The sequence below is a fragment of the Oncorhynchus kisutch genome, linkage group LG25, assembly GCF_002021735.2.
Source record: "Oncorhynchus kisutch isolate 150728-3 linkage group LG25, Okis_V2, whole genome shotgun sequence".
NCBI lineage: Eukaryota > Metazoa > Chordata > Actinopteri > Salmoniformes > Salmonidae > Oncorhynchus > Oncorhynchus kisutch.
In genome coordinates, this window is record NC_034198.2 from 829,516 (window position 1) to 844,290 (window position 14,775).

Consider the following 14,775-nt stretch of genomic DNA (forward strand, 5'->3'; position numbering starts at 1 on the left):
CCTTTGAGCTTCGGATGTTTTCACTCACGAGACTCTCAGTTAGATAACCAATGTTCCTTTTTACCAAAAATATTATTTTTGTGGGTGAAATAGCTCCGTTTGTTCTTCACGTTTGGCTGAGAAATCGTCCGGAAATTGCAGTCACGAAAAAAACAAAATATTCAAAATTAGCTCCATAATATCGACAGAAACATGGCAAATGTTGTTTATAATCAATCCTCAAGTGTTTTTCAAATATCTATTCAATAATATATCCACCGGGACAATTGGTTTTTCAGTAGGACCAATTGGAATAATGGCTACCTCTGTATTTACGTGGGAATCACTCTGAGAGCCATCAGGTGACCACTTTCGCAATGTAGCCGCTTACGGGTATTCTTCAACATAAATGAGTAAAACTACCTCACAATGCTGTAGACACCTTGCGGAATACGGAGAAAAGTAATCTGGTTGATAGCCCATTCACAGCTCAATAGGGATGCATTGGAACGCAGAGCTTTCAAAAGATGAGTCACTTCCGGATTGGATTTTTCTCAGGCTTTCGCCTGCAATATCAGTTCTGTTATACTCACAGACAATATTTTTACAGTTTTGGAAACTTTAGAGTTTTCTATCCTAAACTGTCAATTATATGCATATTCTAGCATATTCTAACATCCAATATCCCGTTTAGTATGGGAACGTTATTTTTCCAAAAATGAAAATACTGCCCCCTAGTCACAAGGTTTTTAAGGCCATACCAAATATCTTGGATACAAGTGTTTTAATTGTGCGTTAGATCCTCTTTTAGATAAACAGCTATCAAGGTCACTTCTACAATCAAATGCCAGTGTCTGTCTAAATACATTGATGACAAACCTTAACATTGTTCAAATTTGGAGACTGACTCACCCAACAGATAGGGATTATTCTTTCTTTTCATCAGTACATAAATCATATTCCAGAATTTACTATTTTATGTTGTACTCCAAACTAATTTCAGCTGCGTCGGTTACCTATCACCCTATTCTAATTACGGACCACTCTCCTCTGTCCATGGTGCTGAAACTCGACAGGTCGGCAACCTTGGCGCATACCTTTTGAAAGATGAGGCTTTTTGTTAGTATTTGAGGGAGCAGATTGCCTTTTTCCCCGGAGATAACGACACGGGTGATGTTGACGACTCCACCCTTTGGGAATCTCTAAAGACTGTGATTAGAGGTTACATTATTTATTTTACATCAGAGAGGAAGAAAGGCACCAATACTTGGCTGAGAGAAATTGAAAGAGAGTTAGGGGAACAGGAGAAGGGATAGTAACAGATCAGCGGGATATTAATAAATGCTATGCGCTGTTTTACTCAGAGCTATGTCAATCAAAATGCGATGCTACTAGTCCACAAACTATGGAACACTTTCTCGCTGAATGTGAACTTCCTAATCTAGACAGGGGGCAGCTGCTGCACTCGCTGCTGGGATAACTTTAGAGGACATTAACACAGCGATAGCACAATTTCCAAACAGCAAGGCCCCTGGGCCCGATGGATATGTCATAGCATTCTAGTACTGTGCCAGTCTAGCTCCACTTATGTTGCGAATGCTTAAACAATTCAAAGGAAATGCCAAACTCCCGCAATCACTGTATGAGGATACAATAGCACTGATCTTGAAAAAAGACAGAGATTCCACGGAGATATCGTCTTATCGACCCGTGTCGTTACTCCCCATAGAAAATAAGGTGTTGACAAAGATATATGCAAACCGATTGAAAAAATATATTTCTGACATCATACACCCTGACCAGACAGGTTTTATCCCTGGCTGACATATATACTACAATTTGAGACGCCTTTTCAATGTGATGTATCTGTCACGACTTCTGCCGGAGTCGGTCCCTCTCCTTGTTCGAGCGGCTGTCGACGTCACCGATCGACTTTTAATTTTCCATTGGTTTTGTCTTTGTTTTTTACACACCTGGTTTCAATTCCCCCATTACATGTTAATTATTTAACGCTCTGGTTTCGCCCCAGTTTGGGTGTGCGTTTGTTTTATTGTACGGCTGGTATTTTGTTACCGGGTTTTGTTATTACGCCCGTTTATTTCGTGGTACCGGTATTTTTCCAGCACCATAGTATTGTGTTTATACTGGTGTTTTCTTGTATTAAATACCTTGTCCACGCATCTCAACTCTCCTGCGCCTGACTCCTTTCACTAGTTACCCACAGCCTTGACAGTATCATGATCATAAAGTTGAGGCAGTGTTAACTGCTCTTGATGCAGAGAAGGCATTTGATTAGATTGAGTTCAAGTATTTGATGTCGGTTCTGGAGCATTTCGGGTTTGGAAAGGAATTTATTAATTGGATAAGAATTATTTATGGCGTCCGTGCTAACCAATCAGAAAATGTCGCAGTCATTCCACCTGTTCAAGGGCGTCCGACAGGGGTGCCCTATTTCACCTGTTGTCTTCGCTATAGCAATGGAATCCCTTGCTACTCGCATTCAGGTTTTTGCCGATATAGCTTCTGTTAAAATAAAAGACACGCAGCACAAGATTTCCCTACATGCAGACAATGTTCTTTTGTTTTTATCCAAGCCTAAAACTTCTATTCCCCCTTACAGCTGTAAAGCACTTACCATCTACTTGTAGGCTGGCTGGGTATTCACACCTATAGATGGGGGGAGGGGTTGTTGTGGAGTTAGAGAGAGCAGCAGTCAGACTAAGTGGGGGATGGAGGACTTGAATGTGGTATCTTTGAAGTCAGTCTTTACCACTAAAAGAGAAAAGAAAATTGTGCGACAGATATGGGGTTTCTGTAAAGCCCAGCTCATTGGCTAGCTTGGTTTGACCCCAATTGGTGCTCATTTGACAAAGTTTCAGTCAATCATGAAGGGGTCGCTCTCTGACCAAATTTGTTGACCTATAGGATATACTACACTCCAAACAATATAGTGAAGTCTAGTTACATTCTAGGATCTCTGAGGAATAAATATGAATGTAATTTGATTGATTGAAACAATGTCCAGAGTTAGATTTTCACAGATTCCTTTCTTTGCAAGTTGAACAAGTGGAAATGCAAAATCGATCGTGCATGCTATATGGACATATTTAGGATATGAAAAAGGATTTAATCTAACAAAATGACAGTTTATGTTATCTCTGGGACCCTTGGGATTACAAATCAGAGCAAGATTTCAGAGTGTATGTACACATTTCACCTTAAGATGTGAATGTATCAAACCTGTCGAGGTGAAAAAAGTGTTTTGTTGTTTTGAGCTCTCCTTAAACAATAGCATGGCATTTCTTTTCCCAGTAATAGCTACTGTAAATTGGACAATGCAGTTAGATGAACAAGAATTGAAGTTTTCAGCCAATATAAGACACTTAAATGTACCAACATTTGTTGTTTCTCTCAAATCTGCGATGATGACACACTGCGCTACATGATTTACAACTGTTAAGTTAACGGGACACCCCGAAGAAGTTTAACTGACAATGCAGTTCAAGAAATAGAGTTAAGGAAATATTTACTAAATAAACTAAAAGTAAAAAATGAAAAAGTAACACAATACAATAAAAATAACGAGGCTATATACAGGGTGTACCGGTACTGAGTAATTTGTACATGTAGGTAGGGTTAAAGTGACTATGCATAGATAATAAACAGCGAGTAGCAGCAGTGTAAAAGCAAAATGGTAGGAGGGTGTAAATAGTCCGGGTGGCCGTTTGATTTTATTTTTAATGAATTTATTAGCAAATTATGGTGGAAAATAAGTATTTGGTCACCTACAAACAAGCAAGATTTCTGGCTCTCACAGACCTGTAAACAACTTCTTTAAGAGGCTCCTCTGTCCTCCACTCGTTACCTGTATTAATGGCACCTGTTTGAACTTGTTATCACTATGAAAGACACCTGTCCACAACCTCAAACAGTCACACTCCAAACTCCACTATGGCCAAGACCAAAGAGCTGTCAAAGGACACCAGAAACAAAATTGTAGACCTGCACTAGGCTGGGAAGACTGAATCTGCAATAGGTAAGCAGCTTGGTTTGAAGATGCACTTTTGATGAAGCTGGTGACTGAGGTGATATACTCCTCAATAGCATTGGATGAATCCCGGAACATATTCCAGTCTGTGCTAGCAAAACAGTCCTGTAGTGTTCCAGCCGTGTCATCTGACCACTTCCGTATTGAGCGAGACGCGGGTACTTCCTGCTTTAGTTTTTGCTTGTAAGCAGGAATCAGGAGGGTAGAATTATGGTCAGATTTACCAAATGGAGGGCGAGGGAGAGCTTTGTATGCGTCTCTCTTTGTGGAGTAAAGGTGATCTAGAGTTTTTTTTCTTCTCTGGTTGCACATGTGACCTGCTGGAGGAAATTAGATCAAATGGATTTAAGTTTCCCTACATTAAGTCCCCGGTCACTAGGAGCGCCGCTTCTGGATGAGCATTTTCTTGTTTGCTTATGGACTTATACAGCTCGTTGAGTGTCTGTTGTTTTTAGTTCTCACTGTTTATTTTCACTGTTATGATTTGTAAGAGATATGTTACGGGTCTTGTTTCCATTCGCCCTAGGCCAAAGGGGTTCGTAATAGTAATACATTTTAAATTATAAATATTTAGGCTATATTGAAGCATTAGGTTCTAGGTGCGCATGGAATAGTCACTCATTTTGAGCTTTCTTGACTAACTGGGCATAGAGTAGAATTTTGTACTCACTTGAAAAGAATAATGCATTTATTAATTGCATTGTGGTGTTGTAGGCTACTATAGTCTATGTAGGATACTATTGCCCATAAACAATATCAATAGGGGCGCTTTTTGAGCTGTGTGCTTAATTTCTTCACTGTTCTTTCATGTCAAATTATTTATTTATTTATTTTATTTCACCTTTATTTAACCAGGTAGGCAAGTTGAGAACAAGTTCTCATTTACAATTGCGACCTGGCCAAGATAAAGCAAAGCAGTTCGGCACATACAACGACACAGAGTTACACATGGAGTAAAACAAACATACAGTCAATAATACAGTATAAACAAGTCTATATACGATGTGAGCAAATAAGGTGAGATAAGGGAGGTAAAGGCAACAAAAAGGCCATGGTGGCAAAGTAAATACAATGTAGCAAGTAAAACACTGGAATGGTAGATTTGCAGTGGAAGAATGTGCAAAGTAGAAATAAAAATAATGGGGTGCAAAGGAGCAAAATAAATAAATAAATAAATAAAATACAGTAGGGAAAGAGGTAGTTGTTTGGGCTAAATTATAGGTGGGCTATGTACAGGTGCAGTAATCTGTGAGCTGCTCTGACAGTTGGTGCTTAAAGCTAGTGAGGGAGATAAGTGTTTCCAGTTTCAGAGATTTTTGTAGTTCGTTCCAGTCATTGGCAGCAGAGAACTGTAAGGAGAGGCGGCCAAAGAAATAATTGGTTTTGGGGGTGACCAGAGAGATATACCTGCTGGAGCGCGTGCTACAGGTGGGTGATGCTATGGTGACCAGCGAGCTGAGATAAGGGGGGACTTTACCTAGCAGGGTCTTGTAGATGACATGGAGCCAGTGGGTATGGCGACGAGTATGAAGCGAAGGCCAGCCAACCAGGTCGCAATGGCGGGTAGTATATGGGGCTTTGGTGACAAAACGGATTGCACTGTGATAGACTGCATCCAATTTGTTGAGTAGGGTATTGGAGGCAATTTTGTAAATGACATTCGCCGCAGTCGAGCATTGGTAGGATGGTCAGTTTTACAAGGGTATGTTTGGCAGCATGAGTGAAGGATGCTTTGTTGCGAAATAGGAAGCCAATTCTAGATTTAACTTTGGATTGGAGATGTTTGATGTGGGTCTGGAAGGAGAGTTTACAGTCTAACCAGACACCTAGGTATTTGTAGTTGTCCACGTATTCTAAGTCAGAGCCGTCCAGAGTAATGATGTTGGACAGGCGGGCAGGTGCAGGCAGCGATCGGTTGAAGAGCATGCATTTAGTTTTACTTGTATTTAAGAGCAATTGGAGGCCACGGATGGAGAGTTGTATGGCATTGAAGCTTGCCTGGAGGGTTGTTAACACAGTGTCCAAAGTAGGGCCAGAAATATACAGAATGGTGTTGTCTGCGTAGAGGTGGATCAAAGACTCACCAGCAGCAAGAGTGACATCATTGATGTATACAGAGAAGAGAGTCGGTCCAAGAATTTAACCCTGTGGCACCCCCATAGAGACTGCCAGAGGTCCGGACAGCAGACCCTCCGATTTGACACACTGAACTTATCAGAGAAGTAGTTGGTGAACCAGGCGAGGCAATCATTTGAGAAACCAAGGCTGTCGAGTCTGCCGATGAGGATGTGATGATTGACAGAGTCGAAAGCCTTGGCCAGATCAATGAATACGGCTGCACAGTAATGTTTCTTTTCGATGGCGGTTAAGATATCGTTTAGGACCTTGAGCGTGGCTGAGGTGCACCCCATGACCAGCTCTGAAACCAGATTGCATAGCAGAGAAGGTATGGTGAGATTCGAAATGGTCGGAAATCTGTTTGTTGACTTGTCTTTCGAAGACCTTAGAAAGGCAGGATAGGATAGATATAGGTCTGCAGCAGTTTCGGTCAAGAGTGTCCCCCCCTTTGAAGAGGGGGGTGACCGCAGCTGCTTTCCAATCTTTGGGAATCTCAGACGACACGAAATAGAGGTTGAACAGGCTAGTAATAGGGGTGGCAACAATTTCGGCAGATAATTTTAGAAAGAAAGTGTCCAGATTGTCTAGCCCGGCTGATTTGTAGGGGTCCAGATTTTGCAACTCTTTCAGAACATCAGCTGACTGGATTTGGGAGAAGGAGAAATGGGGAAGGCTTGGGCGAGTTTCTGTGAGGGGTGCAGTGCTGTTGACCGGGGTAGGGGTAGCCAGGTGGAAAGTATGGCCAGCCGTAGAAAAATGCTTCTTGAAATTCTCAATTATAGTGGATTTATCAGTGGTGACAATGATGCACCTGACCTGTCAATTGCCTATCAGCAATTTTTATTTGTTCGTGGCAATTCAAATTAAAAATGTATGTAGCTTTGAATGGTTTAATTTGTGGTATTATTGATAGTTAGCCTATTGCAGATCTGTACAAACGATCAACTTACCACTATTGCCACGATGAATGGAGAATAGAAGAATAGACCGTTAGACTGGTGGACTACTGACCTGTGGTATGGGAAATGTCAGCAGACGGAAAAGAGTAGTGCATAAGGGAAGTTCCAAAACACCTTGTTATAGGGGAGGTGCATGGTAGAAGATGGGGAAATTTGGCTAGGATGGAATAAATTATATAGTAAAACCTGCAAAAGAGCGAATGTTAACCAGGAAAAAGAATGCACTACCCTCTGTATCCCAATAAAAAACACAACCCTCCCCAAAACAAAAAAAAGTTGGACAACCCTCCCATATTTTGGACCACCCTAACCCCAGGATATTACAATCTCTCCCTAATTTGATGGTAAACAAACAAATATTTAAAAAATATATATAATATTAACATTTTATAGCAAAAATGACAGTTGTTACAGTGGTTCCTCCTTTAAAAGTTGCGTCATACTGCAGCACACCTTGCGGGCTGCTGAAACATTCTATGGCATGTTATTAACCTCTCTGGGATCGTTCGGGATGCTAACGTCCCACCTCGCCAACAGCCAGTGAAATTGCAAGGTGCCAAATTCTAAACAGAAATCCCATAATTAAAATTAATCAACCATACAAGTATTTTACACGATTTTAAACATACACTTCTCGTTAATCCAACCACAGTGTCCGATTTCAAAAAGGCTTTTCAGCGAAAGCAGAACATATCATTATGTTAGGTCAGCAACTAGTCACAGAAAGCATTCAGCCATTTTCCAACCAAAGAGAGGTGTCACAAAAAGCAGAAATATAGATAAAATTAATCAATAACCTTTGACGATCTTCATCAGATGACACTCCCAGGACTCAATGTTACACAATACATCTATGTTTTGTTCGATCAAGTTCATATTTATATCCAAAAACCTCAGTTTACATTGGCACCATGTTCAGAAATGCCTCAAACATCTGGAGAAATTGCAGAGAGCCACATCAAATACCATAAATACTCATCATAAACTTTGATGAAAGATACATGTTTTACATAGAATTAAAGATAAACTTGTTCTTAATGCAACCGCTGTGTCAGATTTCAAAAAAGCTTTACGGCAAAAGCACAATATTATATAATCTGAGAAAAGCGTTCAGCCAAAAAAGTAAGCCATACAGTTACCCACCAAATTGTGGAGTCATTGAAAGTCATAAATAGCATTATAAGTCTTCACTTACCTCTGCTGATCTTCATCGGAATGCACTCCTAGGACCCCCACTTCCACAAGAAATGTTTGTTTTGTTCGATTACGTCCATATTTATGTCCAAATACCCCAAATACCAAATACCTTTATGTCCAAATATCATTTTGTTCTCGTGTTTAGTTCACTATTCCAAAGGCACAATGAGCGAGCACAAAATCCAGACAAAAAGTCAAAAGAGTTCCATTACAGTTTGTAGAAACATGTCAAACGATGTTTACAATCAATTCTTAGGTTTAAAAAAAATAATACATCTTCAATAATATTCCAACCGGACAATAGCGTATTCATTACAGAGGAAAAAGAAGGGACGGCGCGCCCGCGCAGTAAACAACTGATTGGCCTCAGCCTAGTCCACTTGTTGAAACAGCTCTTATTCGACACCCTTCCACAATAGAAGCCTCAAACTTTATAAAGACTGTTGACATCTGCTGGAAGCCTTGGGATGTGCAATCTGGCCCAAAAGACACAGCATATTGGATAGTCAGTCACTTAAATGAAATTACAAACCTCAGATTTCCAACTTCCTAGTTGGATTCGTCTCAGGTTTTTGCCTGCCATATGAGTTCTGTTATACTCACAGACATCATTCAAACAGTTTTAGAAACTTCAAAGTGTTTTCTATCCAATACTACTAATAATATGCATATATTAGCATCTAGGCCAGGGTAGCAGGCAGTTTACTCTGTGCACCTTATTCATCCAAGCTACTCAATACTGCCCCCCTGTCACCAAGTTAAATGTCATTTTTTATGTTAATGCAAGTTAGTGCTAGTTTGACCAACAGATGGCATCTTTGAGAAGCATTTGATAATTTGATTTGATAATTCCCAAATTGGCATTACTAGATAATTATTATTATTATTCCATTATTATAAAAATACATTTTATTAATATTATGGTGTTTCTATTATGAGAAAAACAAAAAAGAAACCCTCGGGGTTCCTGTTAGGATGGAATGGAAAATATGGCGCTGTACAACGTGACGGTCAGGAGTATGCTATAGCATAAGAGGATTAGAGGACTCTAAATTGTTAGCCTTCATTAGACAACTTTTGTTCCAATATTTCTGTAATAAATTATATTTATTCCAATAGTAATTTGTTATGGATGGATCCATAACTAAATCAACATCTGCATTTTGAAAGAGTATTTTTGTCATTGTGTTATTCATTAAAGCATAAAGATGCTGATGAAGAAATACAATACTGTACAGTATATGCTTTTACATTTGGATAATAAAGCATTTACAGCATTTTGAAGATATAAGCATTTGTTTATTAGGCTACTCTGCAGCCTGACAAGTAAACACAGCCTACAATACATACTGTAGTAAACATGGGAAGTGCCTAAATCCTTACATAAGGGAGAGTAGGCCATGTCTGTACTAGAGAATGCGGGCACGCGGGAGACCAGGGTTCAATTCCCCGACGGGGAGGAAGGAGTCCTTGTAAATAAGAATTTGTTCTTAAAACTTATTCAGCCTAGTGTCCTTTTTTCTCAATTTCTTCCTGACTGATGTGTCCAAAGTAAACTGCCTGTTGCACAGGTCCTAAAGCCAGGATATGCATATAATTGGTACCATTAGAAAGACAACACTCTGAAGTTTGTGGAAATGTTCAAATAATGTAGGAGACTATAACACAATAGATATGGTAGGAGAAAATCCATAGAGCCCATGCTCTTACAATGGAATTTCTAGGGATATAATTAAATCTAGCTCCCAGTATCAATTCCTATGGCTTCCACTGGGTGTCAGTAGTCTTTGTTCAAGGTTTCAGGCTTGTTTCTTCCAAAACGAGTAAGAATAATGAGTTTTAGTACAAGGACATCTGCTTGGAAATTCGTGTGTGCACGGGCCATGAAAACAACGCGCACCTGCTAATATCGCTTTCCCATTGAACGTACTACTTTCTGTATTAGATATTATAGTTTGATTCCATTTTAGGGTATCTGAGAAACGTATTTTGACTTGTTGAAACAATGTTTAGCAGTAGATTTTTGGATTCCATCCTTGGCATGTTGAACGAGTGGATTACTCAAATTAATGGCGCCAACTAAACAGACTTTTTGGGATATAAAGAAGGATTTTATCAAACAAAACGACACTAGATGTTATATCTGGGACCCTTTGGATGATAAATTAGAGGAAGATTTTCAAAAAGTAAGTGAAAAATGATTTGCTATTTGTGAATTTATGAAACCTGTGCCTGTGGAAAAATATTTTGATGTGAGACGCCGTCCTCAAACAATCGCATGGCATGCTTTCACTGTAAAGCCTACTGTAAATGGGACAGTGTTAGATTAACAATAATTTAAGCTTTCAACCAATATAAGACACTTGTATGAACCTAAATGTTTAATATCCATAATTTTTATGAATATTTATTTGAATTGCGCACCCTCCAGTTTCACCGGAAGTTGTCCCGCTAACGGGACGCCTATCCTTATTAAAACCTCTCTGGGATATGTGGGACAGTAGCGTCCCATTTGGCCAAAAGCCAGAGAAAATGCAGAGCCCAAAATTCTAATAAATTCCTATAAAAATCTAACTTTCATGAAATCACACATGTAAGATACCAAATTAAAGCTACAGGTGTTGTGAATCCAGCCAACATGTCAGATTTCAGAAAGGCTTTTCGGCGAAAGCGATGATATTATCTGAGGATAGCACCTCCATAAACAAAAGAGAGAAAACATATTTCAACCCAGCAGGCGCGACACAAAATGAATAAATAAAAATATAAATCATGCCTTACCTTTGACGAGCTTCTTCTGTTGGCACTCCAATATGTCCCATAAACAAATGGTCCTTTTTTTTAGATGAATTCCAACTAAATGTCAATTTAACAAAATATCTCAAAGGTTACCTGTAAACTTTGCCAAAACATTTAAAACTACTTTTGTAATACAACTTTAGGTACTTTTTAAAGTAAATAATCAATAAAATTGAAGACGGGATGATCTGTGTTCTATACAGGAAGAAAACAAACTGAAGCATGCTTTCTGGTCACGTGCCTCGAACAGACTGTACACTTGAAGTGACCCTCGTTTTGAACAGAGCTACTTCTTCATTACACAAAGGAAAAATCTCACCCAATCTGGATTCCCAATGAAAACACATTGAAAAGAGAATGACCTAAAAAAAAAATCTGAATTGTTTTTCCTCTGGGTTTTGCCTGCTACATAAGTAGTGTTATACTCACAGACATGATTCAAACAGTTTTAGAAACTTCAGTGTGTTTTCTATCCACATCTACTAATGATGTGCATATCTTATCTTCTGGGGATGAGTAGCAGGCAGTTGAATTTAGGCATGCATTTCATCCGGACATGAAAATACTGCCCCCTGTCACAAAGAAGTTAACTGACTTGCCTAGTTAAATGAAGGTTACACTAAGAACATAACATTTCTGCACACTCATTTTCTAATTATAGTCTAACCAATACCCAAATGGAGAATCAGTGAAAATAAAAATCTCATTGATTTATCAAAACCGGTCCCCATGCTTGTCTCAGAGTAACGCGAAACGATGCTGAGACTCATTTCACCTATGGTATGCCTACAGTATATTTTTTTCAATGACGTGACTCTCCGCCCATGATAACATTTTGAGGATTGGAGGATTCTAAATTAATATCTAAGGGCATTTTCCATTAGGATCTGTGATAATATCTCATATTCTCATTTCATAATAAGAATTGCTTTGTTTAAAAAGTAACAATATTTCGGAGATTTATTTTTCATTTAACCTGAGAAAAAGGCAATTCTTGAACATGGGGTGAGACATTCTCACTAATTTGTAAATAAAGCCAGTTTGTTATTTAGAATTATTTCTTTCTGGAACTAACTTGATTATTTAGCCGTCATAATTTGCTTATAGTCAGTCAACACTTATATTTTAAGACAATCATGGAATATATTTGAACATTTTAGTTTCTCAATGCTTATCTCAGAGCAGCGCGAAAATGGTGCTGAAATAGACATCCACAGCGGGAAGGCTATATATAGTGATATTTTGGAGAATATTTTTTTTTTTTTTAAACAAGTGAGTGATTGTAAACTGAATAAAGGCCAAAATAATATGTTATGAAGGCCAAAATATAGCCCTGCTAATAGCCATAATGTTCTGCAGTTTCGACCCTATGATTCGGCTGACTAACAAAGACCCTCGCGTCCTGCAGGCCCAGGCATGGATCAAAGCTGGCGAGATATTCAATGACGTCTTCGACATAGAGGAATCAACCGTGCCCCTTGAGCAATTTGCTAAAAATGGCGACAGGGAAGAAGGAAGAAGATCAAGCAAGCCGAGTCCCAAGCATCTACTAAAACTCCATGTGTGGGGGGCAATTTCTCACCAGGGACCAGGCCCATGTTAGATTTTTGATGGTAAGTTTGGCTATTTACTGTCACACCCTGATCTGTTTCACCTGTGCTTGTCTCCACCCCCGCTAGGTGTCAGCCATCTTCCCCATTATCCCCTGGGTATTTATACCTGTGTTTTCTGTCTGTCTGTGCCAGTTTGTCTTGTTTTGTCAAGTCAACCAGCGTGTTACGTCGTGCACCTGCTCCCCCCTCCTTCTCTGTTTTTTGCTAATCCTCCTGGCTTTGACCCTTGCCTCCCTTGACTCTGAACCCGCCTTCCCAACCATACTGCCTGCCCTGACCTCGAGCCTGCCTGCCACTCTTTACCTCCTGGACTCTGACCTTGTTATGATCTTTTGCCTGTCCACGACCATTCTCAGGCCTGCCCCTTGGATACAATAAGTATTACAGACTCGAACCATCTGCCTCCCTTGTCTGCATCTGGGTCTCGCCCTGTGCCCTTATAATTTACAAAGCAAAAGGTAAATAAAATATTGTAGCCTACACCTCAGGGACTGTTGTGTTCCACAATAATTCACTCTTGTCTCCTTTTTCAGGTGTCATGGCTCGAGATTTCTTTGAGGAAGAAATCATCAAGAGACACGCTGGACCCTATGTCAGAGAGGTGTTTCTGGGTACACATTGTTTCTTTCAAGGTAGCATTATAGCAATATTTTGTTACGTTTAGTCCTTTTTACATGTATATATCTAGTATTGTACCTAATGTTGGCTGTTAGGCTAAATGTATTTTTTTCTTCTCCAAATGCAGACAATGACCCAAAACACACTGCCGCCCGTGTTTGCATTGCAAATGAGGCCATAAACCGGGTCATGACGCCAGCAGAGTAAGCAGACCTTTATGTAGTAAAATAAAGGTTAAATAATAACCTACAACACCTACGGTAGGCCTGCAGGATAGCTGAAAATATTTTTTTACATCTCTTCATGTAGGTCTCTTGATTTAAACCCGATCAAATTTGTTTGGCATCAACTGATAACATTCATCCGTAACTCTGCCAAGCAAAGATTAACTGGTCAAGGCCATCAAGATGTTTTGAGAAATTGACAATACAACAATGCAACAAATACATTGATAATCTCAGCAAGGTTTTACCTGTGGTCGTGGAGCTGGGTGGATGTGCGACTAAAATATATTTTAAATTAACATCCGCTGTTTGAGTTAGAAATGTAACACTTCAGAGTACATTGGATGGAAGTTGAGGTATTTTCACAATAGTAGCCAGGTTATAAAAGTCTATATTGTCCTGCTAATAGGAAGCATTTGCTTGATGGGCTACACTTGCTACAGTACTACAGTACACTTGTGAAAAACAAGTGTTTGAAAACCTGTTTTCAAAATGCCTCCAGTTGTCCATCACTACTGTAAATAAAACCACAGCATCTTACATTTCTTATTGTAACCACAGTGTCACAAATAATTTGTATCTACCTTTCCAATTACTTTCAGAGTGTGAGATTTACATTGTTAGTTTTTATTTCGAAAGTGCAGACTTTTTTTCTTTAAATGATTGTTTTATGTAGAATGCTACATTTTTGACCAGATGCAATTGTAAGTAGACCTAATAAAAAAATCTTACTTCTATTAGGCTGTTAGCCTCATAGTCTTGTCAGTCAGTTAAGTTATGTTATATACAGCAGGTCTTGGCTCAGAAGAAATAGACTCTAATTAATACCTCTTGTTGTTTATAAAGTCAACTTAAAATGAAGATTATTGTTGAAATGAATTGCTCGACTGGTGTAGGGTTTCTCCATCTTTTGGTGTGCCAGTTGGCTATATTTTCAGCAACCCCTGTTCACCTCCTATTGATTGCCACCTGTTATTATTTATTTAACTAGGCCAGTCAGGTAAGAACATATTTTTATTTACAATGATGGCCTACCCAGGCCCAACCAAGATGCCACCATATGGCACTCCCATTTGGATGTGATACAGCCTGTATTTGAACCAGGGACTGTAGTATGGCAGCACCTTCGTTTGTGCATCAATAATTCAGCATAGCAAGTTCTGGTTATTCACAGGCAATTAGTAATATGCTCTAAACCGCTCTGGTGACAAACAAACTTT

The 14,775-nt window shown here is 39.3% G+C and overlaps 1 long non-coding RNA gene across 1 annotated transcript; it reads left to right on the forward strand.

Moving 5' to 3' along the window:
• Positions 1-12,999: 12,999 nt before the first annotated feature.
• Positions 13,000-14,286, forward strand: LOC116357480 (uncharacterized). Its single transcript, XR_004205487.1, has 3 exons — positions 13,000-13,171; positions 13,247-13,345; positions 13,459-14,286. It is a non-coding gene; the product is annotated as an uncharacterized LOC116357480 (long non-coding RNA).
• Positions 14,287-14,775: the final 489 nt, after the last annotated feature.